At 36.5% G+C, this 20,957-nt stretch overlaps 1 long non-coding RNA gene across 1 annotated transcript; it reads right to left on the bottom strand.

Moving 5' to 3' along the window:
• Positions 1–258: 258 nt before the first annotated feature.
• Positions 259–10,216, bottom strand: LOC137744137 (uncharacterized). The gene is made up of 3 exons (XR_011069590.1): positions 9,983–10,216; positions 9,595–9,640; positions 259–1,201 (listed from the first exon to the last, which is right to left on the bottom strand). It is a non-coding gene; the product is annotated as an uncharacterized lncRNA (long non-coding RNA).
• Positions 10,217–20,957: the final 10,741 nt, after the last annotated feature.

Here is a 20,957-nt window from a genome sequence, read left to right as displayed (position 1 = left end):
TGGATGGACGTTTGATATACTCTTTGGTTTATGCTTGTTTGTAGTTATAGTTTACGAATTCACATGTAATCACAAATGATAAAAATCAGTTTTTGTAACATGCTTGAAGGAAGGAACTCAAACTAACGCTACAGCCCTGTGAGACTTGAGCCTAAACGTTATTTGGAGAGTTAAAATCTGTGCATGCTGCGGGTTTTAAAACCAAAAAAAACATGTTGAAAGTTCTAAATATATATACAATAGTGTTTACAATAAGGAACAAAATAGGTGGCAGAGGCCTTTCCGAGAGGATAAAGCATGGTTGGAACCACAATAGTGCTTTTTCTGGAGGCCCATTAAAACATGAGATGCCATCTTAACCAACCAATATGAACAATGGGAGGGACTATGTATCACACGAAACAAAGAAATAGCAAACTGATGACTTGAGGATAACACAAAACCTATTTCTGTTTTCGAAGCGGTGCAATGGCTGTGAGAAGAAACCTAACATCTCCTTTATCCCTAGCCTCAAACTGAAGACATTTGGAAGCAAGTTCAACCAATTCTGTGGCATCATCATTCGCATACCGCCCTTCAATGATGAATCCATCAACAATAATACATTCTTTCTCCTTATCAAGTCCTGTGCCTGAAGATACAATAATCCATTAAACAATCCTCATATCTTTGAAAGTAAACAAAAGATTTGTATTCCTAAAAAAGTTTGAGTTTAATGCAATCTGAGCTCAGGAAGATTCATAAAAGACGAAAATATTCAACATAGAAGTAACGTTTTGAGTAAACAAACATAATGAGCTTATACCGTTCATGGAGTCCAATTTGAGATATCAATAATATGAACCATGTCAAAATAATAAATCAAGTGGAGGACATAAATACATATTGTATACAATGAAGACAAAAACATTCAAAATGATCGGAGCTTCACAGAATGCTAATGAAAATTAAAGTAGGAGGATCCCAAAACATAATTCGAGCCTATATTTGGAATCCTAAGATCATGCACCAACACAGTAGAAAATTAGGAAATTAATGTCAATGAATTCACAGGGAAGAGATAAAAAGAATCCTTGAAAGAAGAATAATGTAAAGGTTCAAGGCATGTAAGTCCGCATCATGGCTTGGAGGAATATGTTTTCCACTCAAAAGGTCAAGCAGGATAGTTCCATAACTGTAGATTACACTTTCTGGGATGACCCTGCATGCAAAGTTGGACTCTAATCAAATATACTAAAAATTGGTTTTCACGTCTCGACATGGATGGAGTTCAATGGGTGCAGATGCCCCCATTCAAGTAATTCGTTTATTTAGTTGCAGACTACAATTATATAATATACACGGGTTATTTTTGAAGAAAATCTAATATCCAACATACATTTATTCTACTTATACTCCATATCAAATATTATACGAGCAATAGTGCTCTTGTTGTGTCATTCAAACCGAAAAAACCCTCTCCCGCCTATCATGTTCATATATTTTTCTCATCACTTTGCCACTTTCCACTACTATATTAAAATTTTTGTAACATTGGAATTGTGATACATCATCATTTGAAACCATTCTTAATATCATAGTGCATATAATCATATTGTAATAAGGTTTTCTTAGTTATTTTCGACTGCCCCCACCAGAAGAAATTTCTGGCTTCGTTCCTGCATCTTGAGTCATAAAAAGTTATCAACTAAGTCAGGTAAATGATGCGTGATTTATACGCGTACAAATTAAACCCTCTTTTCGTCAAATTGTAGTATAAGTATAAGTAGGGATCGTTCTGGACCGGGGATTAGGAGGGATTGTAATCACTTGGATTTGACTCAAAAACGTAAAAACACAATATAAAACACTAAACTAGACTCAAAGAATGTAAAACTAAACTTTAAAACACTAAGACAAACCAAAGACTCAAAATGCTTTTAAAAACACAAACTAAAATGATTTCTAACTAAATTGACATTAAAGTAAAGGGGGATTTAAGTTTATACGAAAATTGAAATAACGAAACAAGTTAAATAAACTAGACAGAATGTAAATATGAAATTGATGAAATGGAATGAATGGATGATAGAATAGCTAAGGGGGTCATCTCCACATATGTTACACTTGCATAATAAAAAGATTTCCAGTTGATCTTTCGATAAATTATGAAACTCATCACCCCGGGTTAATTAGGTCCGCTTAAATTAACCGTCAAGTTTTCCTTAAGTTAATGAATTGGATGGGTTAGCGCAACGCAATTCACAACATTCTCCAAAAGTCCTTTACGTGAACAGCACAATAAAGATACAATCAAAGATCATTAAGCATTATGAAAACTATAAGTGTTGACGAGGCATTCGTTACTATGATGAGCATGAAACTCGTGCCAAGAATTCATTTAACGCGATTGTTTATAAGCAACCTCCACTACTTGTGAATATAAGTTCATAACGATTAGGTGAAAATCACTTATATTCTAGCGTCATATTCATGCATGAAAATTAAGCGCGCATTCTTAATAAACATACATAAATAAGTTATCAATCAAACGGTTAAACAAATTGAATCAACAACTTATGAAATGCAATTAGAAGTAATCAAATCAAAATGCAAGCATAAACATATATTTCGAATCACCCCCTAGCTAAGGGGGGGTTTAGTTCCTCATACAAAACAAAGAGAATTAAAATTAAACATTGAAATCAAAGAAACACCTAAACATTCCAACAACTCAAACTTGAATTGTATGAACGTTTAGGCCCTCTTCTCTTCCTCTTTATTGTAGCATAAGGTCTAAGGATAGTTGGTTTGGGGGAATGGAAGTGTGGAATGGAGTGAGGAGTGATGGAAATGGAAAGATGGTTTTTGGATTATAAGGGAAGGGGGACTCATGGCTAGGGAAGGGAAGTGTTTGTGGTGTGTTGTGTATGAAAATGAGATGTCCATGAATGAATGAATGCAAGGGTATTTATAGGAGTAGTGGAGGGAACATATGGCTATGTCATTTGTAGGTGAAGTAGGTGGATGTTGTAGGTGAAGTAGGTGAAGTAGGTGGATGTTGTAGGTGAAGTAGGTGGATGTTGTAGGTGAAGTAGGTTGTGAAAACATGTGAATGCAGGTGTTGATGAATGATAAGTGGTTATGATAAGTGATATGATATGTGATGAGTGATATGTGGTGTGTGATAAGTGATATGTGATAAGTGATTGAGTGTATGATATGATAAGTGGTGAATGATATGTGATAAGTGATATGTGGTGTATGATAAGTGGTAAGTGATATGTGGTGTGTGATAAGTGGGAGTGTGGAATGTTGGAATGTTATGCACGGCTAAGGATAAAGGAAAGGTTTAAATGTCCTAAAACTAAAGGGAACAAGGTTCCAACACTTTGGTCTTCAATTAGGTCTTCAATTTCGTCCAACACTTTGGCTTCAAGCATAAGCTATCCGTCCTTAGCCCAAAAGTGCTCCAAAAGTCTCCAAAATGCATCTTTTTGCTCCTTTAGCCCTTTGGACCTACAAACACACGAAAATAGCTTAAAGTACTAAAATAACTAAAGAAACATAACGTAAATGCACGAGAACAAGCTATTTAAGTCGCATGAATATGCTCCTATCAAATACCCCCACACTTATCTTTTGCTAGTCCTCGAGCAAAACAAAACAAAAGAACACGAAACTAGACAAAACGAACAAAACACAACCTACACCTTCCAACAATCGTCTCACGGATTTCCAATGCACAAGACAAGTTAAAAATCATTATTCCCATAGATTTTAGTCATCTTCACACTTGAATACATTCTTAATAATAGTCACCACATACTATTTCACAATTAAGCATTTAAAACCATGTTTTGAATGTAGTAACATGCCTTAGAGAATTTGCTCAAATCCTTACAAGATATGCTCTCGTTTTTCACACATATTTTCTGACTACACACCCTAAACTAGTTATATGTGAGAAGATTGATGTAATCATAAAAAAAAACACTCACATATATGTATTTCAAAGGAAGCAATTTCTGGAGTTAATAAGCATGTTTAGATATGATCTCATGAATGGAATGCTACTATTTAGACGCGAGAACCAGTGATACCATAAGCTCATACCAAGTTCAAACTCCACAAATTGAAATACACAACACTCAAGATAGAAGTCAAGGGTTGTAACGGGGCTTGGGGTATGTGGATAACAAAGAAGGGATATGGAAAACAAAGGTTTTTAAAGAAATAGTGAGCAAAGCTTTTGAATCAACTTAGAATTCACTTTTGAATGAAAACTCAACTTTTGAACAAAAAGGGAGAATTTAGACAATTTACACCCAGAATTGGTGTTTTGGAACCTTTCTTCAATCACTTATTCTTTCATTTTTTTTCTTTTCTCTTTTTTTTTTTTTTTTTTTTTTTTTCTTTTCTTTTGAATCTCAAAACATCAACACTTAAACATTCTCTCCCCCACACTTATTTTCTTTCATAATGTAACTCAAAAGGAATTCAATTAAGTCATGCTCACTATCTTTTAAGAACAAGGGTGGGGATTGTCCTAAACTAGGCTAGGTGAGGAAAATGTGGGTAAACAAAGAATAAAGGCTAAACAAGGCTCAACGGGGTTAAAACTTACAACATATACGAAGTATGGGAAGTAAGGCTATTTGGCTATGGTGGTGGTCACTACACAACTTCTTCTTGAATATGTGTTATGCAAATCAATAACATGCTTTGAATGAAATGGGTATGAGTTCTAGCATTTGGAACTATATGATAAAACGCCTTCTAAGGAGTAACCAAGCAAAGAATAATGAGATCATGCAACGACTTTAGAAAACAAGAAATCACAGATTATACTCTCCAACGAACGTTATAGGCTCAAGTCTCTCAGGGTTGTAGCGTTTGTTTGAGTTCCTTCCTTCAAGCATGTTACAAAAACGAATTTTTCTTTTATGATTGCATGTGAAGTCATACATTATAACCATAACCAAGCATATACCAAGAGTAAATCAAACTTTTCTCTATGTTTATAACTCTTTCTAACCGTCATGCAATTATAAACCAAATCCTTATCATTGTGTTGGAAGGTACCCTAAGACACAAACACACAAAAACGACTCAAAACACTCTTTTTAGGGTTTTTAAAACAAGTTTTTCAAATTTTTATGTGATTTTCGGAGTTATAAAACAAAACACACTAAAACACTCTAAAACAACTTAAAAACACCTTAAAACAGCAAGGAACAACATTTGAAGTTATGGGTGATAAAATCCCACGAATTTGCATTAAATAAACTTAGTTACCCCCCCACACTTAAATCAAACATTGTCCTCAATGTTTTAAGCATATGGTTCACACAAAACATAAGTAAACACACAAAAAACATACTAAACATGGCAGAATGTAATTAACAAAGAGAAGAGTTTAGGGACGCAAATCTGGTTATGGAGTGTAAATTCCCTCTTCTCCTTGGTGATTGCATTGAGGCATGATCTTGGTGATTCCACAGGCTTACTCTTGAACTGGTTTCCGCCCATCATTGATTTTCCTTTGTGCTACTCTTGAACTGGGCAGTAGGATTCCCTTTAGTGTCTCCCCCGAAGGTCTGAGCTTCCTCCTGCTATCTGTTTCTTTGTTCAATCTTTGCAGGAGTGGTCCCTTCTCTGGAAGTGTATCAACCGTTGAAGATGACTACTCGAGAGCAACGCTAGGTAAGCAATCAGGAATAGATTCCAGGCAGTTGGCTCCAGATCGGTAGACTGACTCCAAGTGCCGGCTGATTGCTTCTTTTACTTTGCCATGCAAGTAAGAACAAGAACAAAGAAAAAGACAGGGAAAGAGCATGATATGAGATATTTTTGCTTTTGACCTTGATGATATGAGATACCTTTGCTTTGAAGAAGCGGTGAATGAATCAGCACATGCTTCAATCCGCCGTTTTCTCCTGGGTCATATGTACTCCAGGCATCTGGTATCATCTTTGGGGAAGAAGAAAGAATTGAGTATTTCGAAAGGCTTTGCTGGGAGTGCGCCCTCAGAGGTGAGGGAGAGTTGGGCATTTTCTTCAGGTTTGCCCTGCCATAAAAGACGAAGGTCGACATATATAGAGATAATATCAAGTGGTGGTACTTTTTACCCTTGTCGACAAACGTTTTGATCCCGCAAATCCGGCTTTTTGAAATAGTGGCGCCTCTTCGATCTTTGAATACGCCTCTTCGATTTCTGAGCAGGCGCCCCTTCGATTTCTGAACGACGCCCCTTCGCTTTCTGAACGACACGTGGTAGTGCAGATGCGGCTCCTTTTGACAAAGCTGCACACGTCTTCTGAAAAGCAGAGAAAGCGTCGCCGAACTTTGCGCTTGTCGGCTAAAGATATGTAGTTGCGATGATGGCCTCCACGTGTTTTCAGCTTTGTCAGAAATCTTTTGACAAAGTTGAACGCGTCTTCTGAAAAGCCGAGAACGCGTCGCCTAAATTACGCCGGAAATTCCGGCTTCTTGAATCGGTGGACGCGTCGCCTTGGCTTTTATAGAGCTATCGATCACCACAACAAACACACTCTGAAGAATTCCCATTCTTGAAAATCGACTCCGGCCCTTTGAGAATTAACTCCATCCGCCCCTCTCTTTGAACACTTTTGAAAAATGGCAAACCCATTGAACCTTAGCTTGGAATTGAGCCTTAGCAGTGATACGGGCGCGCCGCGTCAAGGTAACGTATGGCGCCCTTCTTTCTTATCTTCTAACGGTCCTCTCACAGTTGAAGACTCCGTGATGCAGGACGCCACAACAGCTACAATAGTAGCTAGGAATCTCCTCACTCCAAAAGATAGTAGGCTGCTGTCAGGACGGTCCGATGAGTTGGCCGTTCAAGAGTCCCTCGCACTTAGTGTTCAGTGTGCGAGTTCTGTGTCCAACATGGGCCAACGCCTGCTTGCCCGCTCCCGTCAGGTGGAATCATTGATGGCAGAGGTGGAAAGTCTTAAGCAGGAGATCAAACTGCTTAAGCATGAGAATAGAAGTTTGCACGTGCTTGCCAACAACTATTCGACGGGCATGAAGAGGAAGCTTGATGAACTGCAAGAGTCTGAAGGTCGGATTCAAAGTGACCGTCAAAGGTTTTCGTCTTTCCTCCAGAGGCACCTTTTTCCTGGATCATCCAGCGTTTGGCCAAGTATTGAGGCCTCGAATGCTCTATCTTCGATGCCTCCAGCTCCGATGCCTTCCGCTCCTATGTCTTCTGCCCCGATGCCTTCCGTCTCGATGCCTTCCGCTTCAAGAGTTTTGCCACGTAGTGGGTCTTTAAGTAAATAACCTTTGTAAAGCCTCCATCGTTCTGCCATGTTTTTTTTTTTTTTTAAATGCATTGGGTTGCCTCCCAAGTAGCGCTTTCTTTTACGTCTTGCAGCCGGACGAAGAACCCAATCACTCCAGGATACGTTCACGAATCGGATGAGAACTCCGAGTCATAAACTAGTACCTAGAACAAGAAACAAAATAACATAAGAATCTGGAATAAAATAAAAACAAACGAAAATAAAACAATCCAAGGGATTAGCAAATTTTCTAATCCCCGGCAACGGCGCCAAAATTTGATGCGTGATTTATACGCGTACAAATTAAACCCTCTTTTCGTCAAATTGTAGTATAAGTATAAGTAGGGATCGTTCTGGACCGGGGATTAGGAGGGATTGTTAATCACTTGGATTTGACTCAAAAACGTAAAAACACAATATAAAACACTAAACTAGACTCAAAGAATGTAAAACTAAACTTTAAAACACTAAGACAAACCAAAGACTCAAAATGCTTTTAAAAACACAAACTAAAATGATTTCTAACTAAATTGACATTAAAGTAAAGGGGGATTTAAGTTTATACGAAAATTGAAATAACGAAACAAGTTAAATAAACTAGACAGAATGTAAATATGAAATTGATGAAATGGAATGAATGGATGATAGAATAGCTAAGGGGGTCATCTCCACATATGTTACACTTGCATAATAAAAAGATTTCCAGTTGATCTTTCGATAAATTATGAAACTCATCACCCCGGGTTAATTAGGTCCGCTTAAATTAACCGTCAAGTTTTCCTTAAGTTAATGAATTGGATGGGTTAGCGCAACGCAATTCACAACATTCTCCAAAAGTCCTTTACGTGAACAGCACAATAAAGATACAATCAAAGATCATTAAGCATTATGAAAACTATAAGTGTTGACGAGGCATTCGTTACTATGATGAGCATGAAACTCGTGCCAAGAATTCATTTAACGCGATTGTTTATAAGCAACCTCCACTACTTGTGAATATAAGTTCATAACGATTAGGTGAAAATCACTTATATTCTAGCGTCATATTCATGCATGAAAATTAAGCGCGCATTCTTAATAAACATACATAAATAAGTTATCAATCAAACGGTTAAACAAATTGAATCAACAACTTATGAAATGCAATTAGAAGTAATCAAATCAAAATGCAAGCATAAACATATATTTCGAATCACCCCCTAGCTAAGGGGGGGTTTAGTTCCTCATACAAAACAAAGAGAATTAAAATTAAACATTGAAATCAAAGAAACACCTAAACATTCCAACAACTCAAACTTGAATTGTATGAACGTTTAGGCCCTCTTCTCTTCCTCTTTATTGTAGCATAAGGTCTAAGGATAGTTGGTTTGGGGGAATGGAAGTGTGGAATGGAGTGAGGAGTGATGGAAATGGAAAGATGGTTTTTGGATTATAAGGGAAGGGGGACTCATGGCTAGGGAAGGGAAGTGTTTGTGGTGTGTTGTGTATGAAAATGAGATGTCCATGAATGAATGAATGCAAGGGTATTTATAGGAGTAGTGGAGGGAACATATGGCTATGTCATTTGTAGGTGAAGTAGGTGGATGTTGTAGGTGAAGTAGGTGAAGTAGGTGGATGTTGTAGGTGAAGTAGGTGGATGTTGTAGGTGAAGTAGGTTGTGAAAACATGTGAATGCACGTGTTGATGAATGATAAGTGGTTATGATAAGTGATATGATATGTGATGAGTGATATGTGGTGTGTGATAAGTGATATGTGATAAGTGATTGAGTGTATGATATGATAAGTGGTGAATGATATGTGATAAGTGATATGTGGTGTATGATAAGTGGTAAGTGATATGTGGTGTGTGATAAGTGGGAGTGTGGAATGTTGGAATGTTATGCACGGCTAAGGATAAAGGAAAGGTTTAAATGTCCTAAAACTAAAGGGAACAAGGTTCCAACACTTTGGTCTTCAATTAGGTCTTCAATTTCGTCCAACACTTTGGCTTCAAGCATAAGCTATCCGTCCTTAGCCCAAAAGTGCTCCAAAAGTCTCCAAAATGCATCTTTTTGCTCCTTTAGCCCTTTGGACCTACAAACACACGAAAATAGCTTAAAGTACTAAAATAACTAAAGAAACATAACGTAAATGCACGAGAACAAGCTATTTAAGTCGCATGAATATGCTCCTATCAGTAAACTATCACACCACACCACCACAGGTAATTACTAAGATATTTAAAAATCCAAGCATGAAGGCTTTTAGAGATAAATTATAAACGTAAATAACTAATTAGGCTTTGAATAAATATCAGGGTGTACCTCAAAATGTCAAGCAACCAACTTCTTCCTCCAACGACTCGAATTTCTAAAAATACCAAACAAAGTGAATCTATTAGCAATTCAGAGTCTTTCAAATATTACCATATTTTTGCTGCAAGTCATGCAAAATTTTGGACATTTAAGGACATGGGTTTTGCTAAAAAGCAAAGGTTTTTGCTGGGTTTTTCTAAGTAGACACTAAAAATTTCAATAAAATACATGGAGTGGTGGCTAAACCAAATTACCATCTTTTTCCTTCAATCCAAATTAGACACTAAATTCTTCAAGAAAATGCAAAAATAATGTTTTGTGGAAAATTGAGTGATTGATAGCGAAAATCTGAAATCAACACAACATGCATGAGCTCTACAAAGGTTTCAGAGCTTACCCAATAAAGGGACGACGTCGGAAGCAGGGGAAAAGGGGAGGTGGCGAGATTGCAGCAAAGGTCATGGTGAAAAGGAAAGCGGCGGTCCAACACAAGAGCGACATATGAGCAAGTTTTGGGTTCTGAGTTTCAAATTTCTCGTTAAAGGGAAATGGAGGAAATTGGATTGCATAAACTAAACCGAGTCTTGGAAAGGGAGGAAATTGAATTGTAGAAACAAAGAGCACTGGTGGCAGTGATTGTGAGTTTGTGGGTGCAATGCCAGGAGTCGAAGAAGGGTATTGGGATTGCCTGCCTGAATCCCAGTTGTCTTCCATAGAAATTGGGATACTAGATTTCTAGCCCGCATTCATAGCCCGTTCGGTTGTTTCGAACTCCCCAGGCCAGATCATTCTGTTGGATACAACTTATGAATTTATCCTTGCAAAGGTTGTTGGCATCCTCTCCAAAAGCATTTTGAAAGATTTGGTTCGAGAACCAAGGGTACCTCCTAAGAACAAAGGCACCACATTCCAAATCTACCTGAGTACGAAAAATTTGAAAAAAGTAGAGGCAGGCGAGGGTAGAGTGGTTCGTGATAGAAGCATCTGCTAGGATGCGGGTCGAAGCTACTCTCTTGGGGAACTCCAAGTTAGCCGCCTGAAATTCAGGGAAGTACCATTGCAGCCAAAGTTGAACTATCTAGGTAGGCCTATTGTGACCAGGCTTTATCCTTCATCAGTGGGAAGCCCCTTCTGAAGTTCGACCATTTGGAGGCTGAGATTTTAGCCTCGATGGAGTAAGGGTTAAGGGTGAACCAATTGGCAGTAGGCATGTTGTTCTCTACTGCAACGGGGACTTTGGTAGTCCAAGCAGGCCTTAGAGAGTGCACTCACTCATCTTTCTTCAAAGAAAATCGAAAGGTTCAGGCCAGCCCAAGGGCGATGAAGGTCGTTGAGTTGGCGGCGCAAATTGACAATCCCCTTTCCAGACTCGCATTTAAGGCGAAGTTTAGGTGCCATGGTTGATTTTTGGAGAAAAATTGAAGAAGATTGGGGGCAGAAGGCAAGAGTAGGCTGAGAATGCAAGAGGTTCTGGGAATTCTAGAAATTCAAAGAGATGGGATTGCTGGAAGTGATGGCCAAAGAAATTTAAATGGAAGTTATTTAACTGGCAGTTAGTTAACTTTAGAGAGCGTGGGTTAATGCAAAGGTCTATTAAAAAACGGCTGAGTAAATGACGCAAGTCCTGACTTATTTTCCTTATGCAACTCTGTCCAACCATATTTTCTTATATGGTTAAAGTTGGTGGCATAATTCTTGGGGAGATGTTCCATGAGTAGTAAGCTTAACATTAAAGGATCATTCTTCTTCATTATCTTTATCAGAGCATTACATCTTTAATGCTTGTGTACATTAAAGGATCATTATTTTAATTTTCTCTTTTTTCTTCATTGAAAAAAATCCTCAATTTGGTTGTTTTTTCTGAAAAGAGTAACGGCGTCTAAGGATGATTTGGAGCCAAGAAAAAATCCCTAATTTTCTTTGCTTCTTGAGATTGAGGTGGCTTCCTTGACTATTTTCACCGAGGTTTCTCGCTTCAAATTGGTATGTTCTATAGCTCCATTCGAATTCGTATGAAAAAGTAGTGAATTATTTGTTGTTTGTAGGTTTTTTTCAAATGGATTCTTTTTTGAGTGGGATTTATTTGAATATTTTGGGTTTGTTGGGTTTTGCTACCCTGACCTTGCTCATGAGTGGTCATGTAAGGTTATTAAAACATTTTAAATTTTTGGGTTTTGCTGTAATGATTTAAAGATTTGATAAAGACATTATTTATTTCATGGAATTCCTTTTAAACATTAGAATTTGTTTTGTCTCACATTTGATGATTTGGGTGTTGAGCAGCAATGCTTTGATGATAATCTCTTTATAAAAAGGAGCCATTTTTTTATGATGAGAACACAAGAGTTGCCACAATGCTCGAAGCCACCAACCCCAGGATTGGAACTGCTTCAACCTGAAAAAAGGTTAATTATTTTATAAAATAAGTTCCAATTTCTTAGTAGCTTGGCTTAACAGTTAACAGTAACTTCCAAGTGAATTTATGTTGTTTATAGAAAAGCATATGAGCTTTCATGTGTATCATTCCTTCAATACCTCTATATGGTGACAAATGATTGAAGATAATAAATACATTTAAGTTGAAGTTTACTTTTATTTTTTTAAAGCAACAATCTGCAACACATTTCTTTGTTAAAAATATGGAACTGATCCTAGATGAGAAGAAGCGTTGATACACAATAATTTAGTTCTTGAGAAAGTATCATTGATTTTACTCTTAATATATGTTCAATTTATAATCTAATCTTAATTTGTCTTCAATTTCTTTTAGAAATAAGAATTTTGATTTAAATTTTATTTTGAGAATTCATATACTTACCTTTTTTTACAGATACCTGAAGCTTATGATAAGCCTTCCTCTTTAGAATGAAGCAACGAAGAAAATATCATGTACGGGTATTTTGTTTTAATCCACTGCATGAATCTTGAAATTCAAACTCATCTAACGATCATAAATAGGGTGGTGAACATACACTATAGTTTATGGTGGTGAGCAAAAATGATCATTTTCTTCGGTTCCTCAAAGCACAGATTGCAATTCACTATTGAATTTTATTCAATGGCTTAAAAATAAATGAACGTTGATCATTGAATTTGATTTAACGGCTTGAAAACACTAGCACTTAATGCTCGTAGGTAGCGAATAAAAATTGCAAGGTAGGGGATTTCAAAAATCCTATTTAGATCTCACACACCGTTTTATTTCTGATATTCAAATTGAATAAATCAAACCGAAACAACATATTGATTAAATAAGAATGTATGAGAAGTTAAAAAATGTGTATTTATTATTTCTCAAATCGTAAGTCTCCAACACATCACCTACATTATCTGCCATCCCCAAATTACTGTAAATCTTCTCTCTCACTGTTAAGTCTTATGTTTATTATTTGGCTTCCCTTGTCAAATCTTGTAATTACTACCACACATGCTCATAGCTTAGAGTTAGGGTGCAATACTAATCTAGAATTACTACTGGGGATTGATTGTGTCAAATCACCAGCCATCTTCACTACAAAAGGGTTTGTATCATACATTTGCATATGCATGTCAAACTTATTTTTCCAGATTCCTTTTATCTGGTGTAGTTGTCTAGTCAGAATTTTTGTCTGTTTTCCAACTGTCTAGCACGCAAATTAAGAAAGCGCACATGGGCAAATTTACACCTTTTTCTGTGCGTGGATCTCTCACCCTTGATCTGGGAAGGTCTATTTGGCTTGTGACATGTGTCTCCTTGTCCCTCTAGTCTGAAAAATCCAGCTTCCATTAAAATGCTTTCCAAGGTCTCATTTGTTCTTTGGTTAAGATTTTCACATTTTCAAGAAAAGAGTGCATTTAGCCTAGAGCTACCTCTTAAGCTTTCGAACCAAAACCCTAGTCACAAAACCATCTCACGCACAAATACCCAATCATTGCATATTAGGGTTGTATTCATAGTTTTGCATTAAGTTCTTAGTCTAACCTTCAAAGTTTCATATCTTTCTTAGACTAAGCATTTGGATTCATGGTAGGTTCTTCTTCAACTATTTGACTAGAGAACCTGACTAGTCGTTGAATCCTCATTACATGAGCACATCATATCATTTCATTGATTGTGTTGATCTCAGTGCCATAAGGTGATGACCTCATGAGGAGTTGCCACTTCGTGAAGACTGAAGGAGTCCGTCTTGTGTAAGGCAAGATTGCATAAAGGTAAAGCTGCTCCATAGATAGAGATCTATGAATTGAGTTTGTATGGTCTTTGTATGAACCTTGTTTATACTAGTAGATTGGACTCAGTAGAGAGTCTCTGGTTTTTTAACCCAGAGGTGGGTTTTTCCGGCCAAAAACTTCCTTGTGTTCAATACTTTGAAAAGTTACCTTTATGTTCAAATAATCAGTGTTAGAGATAATATGTATTGATTATTCATAATTATTATTTTATTTATTTGATGGTTACACTACGCGAACGTAAAATTAGTCTTTAATTGTATCATGACAGTATTTATCTGACAATTTTGTTGTAACTTATTAATGATTTTTAATAATATTTTTTTAGTTATGAGATAAATTTATTAACTAGCACTAATAGTAGACGTTGTTGGAGAAGTTTTTTTTTATTCCCTCAACACGAGCTAGTACATCACGTCATAATTAAAAGTAGTAAGACATTGAAGAAAATATATTCCTCTTTTTATGTATATGATAAAATATGATGTACCAATTGGTGTTTCGGGCATAGTAAATTGTCTCTCATGTTTCTTGGTCGGGGAAATAAGTAAAATTGCAAGACACATTCGATCCAACTTTTTACTGGTAATGCTAGAGAGGCTAAATTTGCAAACTAAATTTTGAGAACTAAATGATATGAAAGTTGATGATTGGATTATTATTTAAGTGTTAATTAATGTACTTATTTTTTATTAGTGACACATCATTTAATTTATAATTTTAATCTACAAATTTAGTCGACTTAGCATTACTTTTTCGAAATACTAATGCCATAAGCCCAATACAATAGGACATAGATGACCAAACTTCTTCCAACGCGTTAATAGTAATACTAGCCTTCTAATACATTGGACGGTTCAAGACTTCAAGTTCGGCTTCCAAGTTGCAACGGTCAAAATTAGCAAATTTTAAAAAACTATATTACCAAAACTAAAACTTAGTTGCATAATTACTTTTTTTTGTTTTGGGACAAATGATGTTATCTTCATTAACGAGGGTAGGTTGGACTTAGACTTACAATGAGCTATCAATAATGTGGTTCAAATTCGCTTTTGGCAATAATCGAATCTAAGATCTGTCATTTACAAGCAAAGAAGAATATTACTAGACCGTATTACTAAATAGCAGTCGCACAATTACATTAAACTTGAAGGTAAAATGGGCAAATGGCTAACTAATTTGCATGTTTTGGGGGTGCCAGTCCAACATTCCTTGTTTGTACCAATAAAAGCGCATGTCTATCATTAGAAATTTTATAAAACATACTTTCTAGAGACTTGCCAAAACCTCTAGTGGGCCTTATAGGTAAGAGACAGAACCCATTTGGGCCAAAATTGGATTCCAATTCTAAATGAACAAACCCCTGATTTGGGCCTAAAATGGTGAGAAAGATGAGTCTCTGTTAGGCGTAGATAGAATATATGTATATCGGAGAAAATGGAGAATCCAGAGTAGGTCCCTTGATTAATAATAAGTTAGAGTAATGATCTTGAGTCTTTGTAGAGAAATAATTTCAATTAAATAGGGAGACTATCTAGGAGGAAATCTAGGATAAGATACCAATCCTCCGAGGATCACGTTGTTTAATCCTCAAGGTATCCTAATTTGCCTTGAATTAGAGTTTCCTTACTTGGAAGACAAGTAATATCTTCAGGGGGCTTAAGCCTAGCTTGTTGGAACTATGCTCCATGGGCTATGGTCAGTCTTGTGTTGATTGGTATATATATATATATATATATATATATATATATATATATATTAATATAAAATTGTTGTAAAATTTAGTTTTGGACGAAAGAGTATGTTAATCTCCAAACGTGTTTTTTAAGAATGGAGGAGATCGTGCGTGAATCTCCACCCTCTTTGCTGTGGTGCACCCAGCCGGCTTGGCTCTGTCCCAGTCTTGGGGATCATTACCAAGCACGTTTGAAGCTCATCCACAAAGTTGTGGAAGGCTTGGGATTCTAGCTGCAACACCGCTCCTCCTTCGAAATGGAAGGAAATGTTCGGGTAGGTGAGGGTGGTGAGGGTGGTGCGAGATTTATACGCACACAAATTAAACCCTTTTTTTGACAATTGTAGTATAAGTATAAGTAGGGATCGTTCTGGACCGGGGATTAGGAGGGATTGCAAATCTCTTGGAAACTGACTCAAAAACGTAAAATAAAGTTTAAAACACTAAACTAGACTCAAAGAATGCGAAACTAAACACTTAAAACACTAAAACAAACCAAAAGACTCAAACACTTTAAAAACACAAACTAAATTGATTTCTAATTAAATTGAACAATAAAGTAAAGGGGGGGGGGGGTTGTGTTTGGACGAGATTAAATTAAATGGACAGATTATAATTAAAACAGATTGTAAAACAAACTGTGATGAATCAATGGATGATGGAATAGCTAAGGGGTTCTTCTCCACACATGTTACACTTGCGTACAAGATGATTTTCAGTTGGTCTTTCGATAAATTATGAAACTAAACACCCCGGGTTAATTAGGTCCGCTTAAATTAACCGTCAAGTTTTCCTTAAGTTAATGAATTGGATGATTGCATGCGACAACCCAAAGCATTCCCCACAAGTTCCCTACATGAATTGCATAATAGAGATACAAGCAAGAATCATTAAGCATCATGAAAACTATAAGTGTTGACGAGGCATTCGTTACTATGATTGCATGAAACTTATGCCAAGAATTCATTTAACGCGATTGTTTATAAGCAACCTTCGCTACTTGTGAATATAAGTTCATAACTATTAGGTGAAACTCACTTATATTCTAGCGTCATATTCATGCATGAAAATTAAGCGTGCACTCTCAATAAACATACATAAATAAGTTATCAATCAAACGGTTAAACAAATTGAATCCACAACTTATGAAATTCCAACCAAAGGTAATCAATTCATATCGCAAGCATAAACATATATTTCGAATCCCCCCCTAGCCAAGGGGGGTTTAGTTCCTCATACGTACAAAACAAAGAGAATTGAAATTAAACATTGAATTCAAAGGAAAAGAAACACCTAAACATTCCAACAACTCAAACTTGAATTGTATGAACGTTTAGGCCCGCTTCTCTTCCTCTTTGTTGTAGCACAAGGTCTAAGGTGAGTTTTGGGGATTATGGATGATGTAGAATGGAGTGGGGTGGTAGGATAGGAAGGCACGGCCAAGGATTGGTGTGATGGTTGAATTTCTGCAATGTATGGAATGGTGGAATAAGGCACGGCCAAGGCTTGTGTGGATGTGTGTTTGAATGAATTTCTGAATGAATGAATTGTGGCTACAATGGATGCTTATTTATAGGTGAAAAAGAGGGAATATGACAGCTAGGAGGTTGGTGGAAAGCTGGAAATGCAAAGGGGAATGCATGTGGCTGATTTATGAAGGGAATGCATGTGATTAAAGGGTGGGAGTGCATGTGGCTTGGCTGAAATGAAAGGGAAATGCACGGCATGGGTAGAATTTCTGGAATGATGGCAGTTTGTGTATGTGAGTGATTGATTAAAGAGTAAATGGTTAATGAATGGTTCTTTGTTGATGGTGGAAAGCTGAAATGATGAAGTGGTGTGCACGGCAATGGGAGGAGAATGAATGTGTGATGGTGTGATTGAATGATTAAAGGGGCATGTGGGTTGGAAATGCATGTGGAGTTGCAAGGTAGGGTGAATGATTATGGGTGCATGTGGCTTAAAGGGGGAATGCTAGGTTGGAAATGCATGTGGCTGCAATGAAGGAAAGCTGGAAAATGGAATGGGATGCACGGCAAGGTGTGTTTGGTGTTGGAAATGCATGTGTTTGCATGTGAATTAAAACTAGAGTGAATGATGATGAATGCATGTGGATTAAAGAGGGAGAATGTGGTGTAATGATGAAGTGGAATGCTGGAAATGCAAGGGGAAGGTACGGCTAAGGGTTGTGGTTTGTGTGAAGTGTGTGTGGATGGTGGTTTTGCATGGCTTTGATGGATTGTTTGATTGGGCTAGAGGTTTTGCATGACTCAAAGGATTGTTTGATTGGGCTAGGCCCTTTGTTTTATGTCAAAAGTGCATATAAGGCCTTCAAATTCGTCCAACACTTTGGCTCCAAGCATATGCTATCCATTCCAAGCCCAATTTTGCTCCAAAATGCTCCAAAATGCATCTTTTTGCTTCCTTAGCCATATGAACCTAAAAACACACGAAAATGGCTTAAACTACTAAAACAACTATGAATTAACAATATAAATGCACGATAACAAGCTAAGTAAGTCACCTAAATATGCTCCTATCAGAGGGAACTATTTTTTTCTGAGGTGATAGTTCAGGGACAAAATTGGCACTTCATCCATATATTAATACAATTCCTCTGGCAAAAGTCACAACACTCAAGCCCCATGGCAAGTCCATTCTATGATCCGAGATATTTGGCATTTACGAAGAAAAATTCGTAACATCCATTTTCAGGGAAGCAAACATGGCAGCATATAGTCTTGCAAATTTGGTACATAAATTGTATGGTCTTGCCAACTTAGGACATAATTATAAGTCTTTTCTCGAGCAAAAACAAATGGACATCACTAAGCGAAATCAACATTGATATTTTATTAAGAATTATTGGAGCTAGATTTTAATAGGTGGGTATGCATGTAAGCCATAAATCTTACGAAAGCTGTCCAATGTCTTAATAGGTCCGATCGTGAGAGTAGCCTCATAATTTGAAGAGGGGATATTCGGCAGTGACTCGTTCTTGGCCGCAATGACAAGCACGTAATAGACTGGAGTTCCCCATGTGTATTTTGCTTCAACCAGTCTCTCGAAAGCTAACTTGTCTGTGGTTTTTTTTGTTGTACTCGGATACTGCAAATTTTGCAAATTCGATCACATATGGAACGTGGGTGCTCGGTATGGGCACAAATCCGTAAAAACCCTAACTATAAACAGGGGAAAGAAGTAGAGCAAGTAATGCCATGACACTAATAGTAGAGCAAGTAATTTTACGCGAATGTAAAATTAGTATTTGATTGTATCATGATATTATTTATTTGACAGTTTTCTTGTAACTTATTAATGGTTTTTAATAATATTTTTTAGTTATGAGATAAATTTAACTAGCACTAATGGTAGACGTTGTTGGAGAAGCTTTTTTTTATTCCCTTAACACGAGTTGGTACATCGTGTCATAATTAAAAGTAGAGGAACACTGAAGAAAATATATTCCTCTTTTTACGTAGATGATAAAATATGACGTACCAATTGGTGTTTCGGGCATAGTAAATTGTCTCTCATGTTTCTTGGTCGGGGAAATAAGTAAAATTGAGAGACGCATTTGATCCAACTTTTTACAGGTAATGCTAGAGAGAATAAATTTTGTGAACTTAATGACATGGAAGTTGTTGATTGGATTATTATTTAAGTGTTAATTAACGTTTTCATTTCTTATTAGTGACACATCATTTAATTTATACTTTTAATCTATAAATTTAGTCGACTTAGCATTACTCTTTCGAAATACTAATGTCATAAGCACAATACAATAGGACACAGATGACCCAACTTCTTCCAACACGTTATAGTAATGCTAGCCTTCTAATACATTGGACGGTTCAAGACTTCAAGTTTGGCTTCCAAGTTGCAACGGTCAAAATTAGCAAATTTTGAAAAACTATATTACCAAAATTAAAACTTAGTTGCATAATTACGTTTTTTGTTTTGGGACAAATGATCTCATCTACATTAATGAGGATGGGTTGGACTTAACCTTACAATGGGTTATCAATAATGTGGTTTAAATTCGCTTTCGGCAATAATCGAACCTAAGATCTATCGTTTACAAGTAAAGAAAAATATTACTAGACCGTATTACTAAATAGCAGTTGTACAATTATGTTAAACTTGAAGGTAAAAGGCAAATGGCTGACTAATTTGCATGTTTTGGGGATCCAGTCCAACGTTCCTTGTTTGTACCAATAAAAGCACATGTATATCATTAGAAATTTCATAAAACATACTTTCTAGAGACTTGGCAAAACCTCGAGTGGGCCTTATAGCTAAGAGAGAGAACCCATTTGGGCCAAAATTGGATTCCAGTTCCAAATGAACAAACCCTTGATGTGGGAGAAATTTTTAGTTGTGACGAGAACACAGATGGTATACCATGTGTTTTTATGTAAGTGGTGAAAAATTTTAATTTTTAAGTTATTAACCTTTTAACACAGATAATCTACCATTTATATAGAGCCACATGGTATACTACCTCATGTGACGGTCACACTGAAAAATCTCTCCTGATTTGAGCCTAAAATGGTGAAAAAGATTAGGTGTAGAGAAAATATATATATATATATATATATATATATATATATATATCGGAGAAGATGGAGAATCCAGAGTAGGTCCCTTGATTAATAATAAGTTAGAGTATTGATCTTGAGTCTTCGTTGAGAAAATAATTTCAATTAAATAGGGAGACTATCTAGGAGGGAATTTAGGATAAGATACCAATCCTCCTAGGATCACGTTGTCTAATCCTCAAGGTATCCTAATTTGACTTCAATTAGAGTTTCCTTACTTGAGAGACAAGTAATATCTTTAATAGGCTTAAGCCTAACTTGTCGGAACTATGCTCCATGGGCTGTGGTCAGTCTTGCCACCTGAGATGCACATGTCATGCTCCTAGAAAATCATGGTTCTACAATTGCTCCTAACTATGCTTCTGTGAATGCACTTCGCTTCGAAAATGGATAGTTACCAACAGGCCATGAGTGAATCATCCGAGAGTAACTTCTCCTAAATGTGTAACAAAATAACTTTCGAACTGTGTGTGTGATTTGAAAGCTTCATTGCATTGTATTGATTGGTATATATATTAATGTAAAATTGTTGTAAAGTTTAGTTTTGGACGAAAGAGGATGTTAATCTCCACACGTGTTTTTTAAGAATAGGAACAAATGCACGGACGCTCGAAAACCATCCTTTACACTACAACAAACATATTGGCAATGACTAATAAGTTATTTTTCACTCAATATTTTAGTAACTTTAACATAGACCTAATATTCTTCAAGATAAACCAATTCAATATTTTAGTAGCTTGATTACAACATAAACCGATAATTGTTGATGAAATTTGCAATGGGACTAACTCTGCTATTAGTTCCAAATCCCAGAGGCGGATGAT

This window comes from Pyrus communis, chromosome 9 (assembly GCF_963583255.1).
Source record: "Pyrus communis chromosome 9, drPyrComm1.1, whole genome shotgun sequence".
NCBI classification, from domain to species: Eukaryota; Viridiplantae; Streptophyta; class Magnoliopsida; order Rosales; family Rosaceae; genus Pyrus; species Pyrus communis.
The sequence above is the reverse complement of the archived record's forward strand: the minus strand, read 5'-3'. Positions and strand labels throughout refer to the sequence as shown.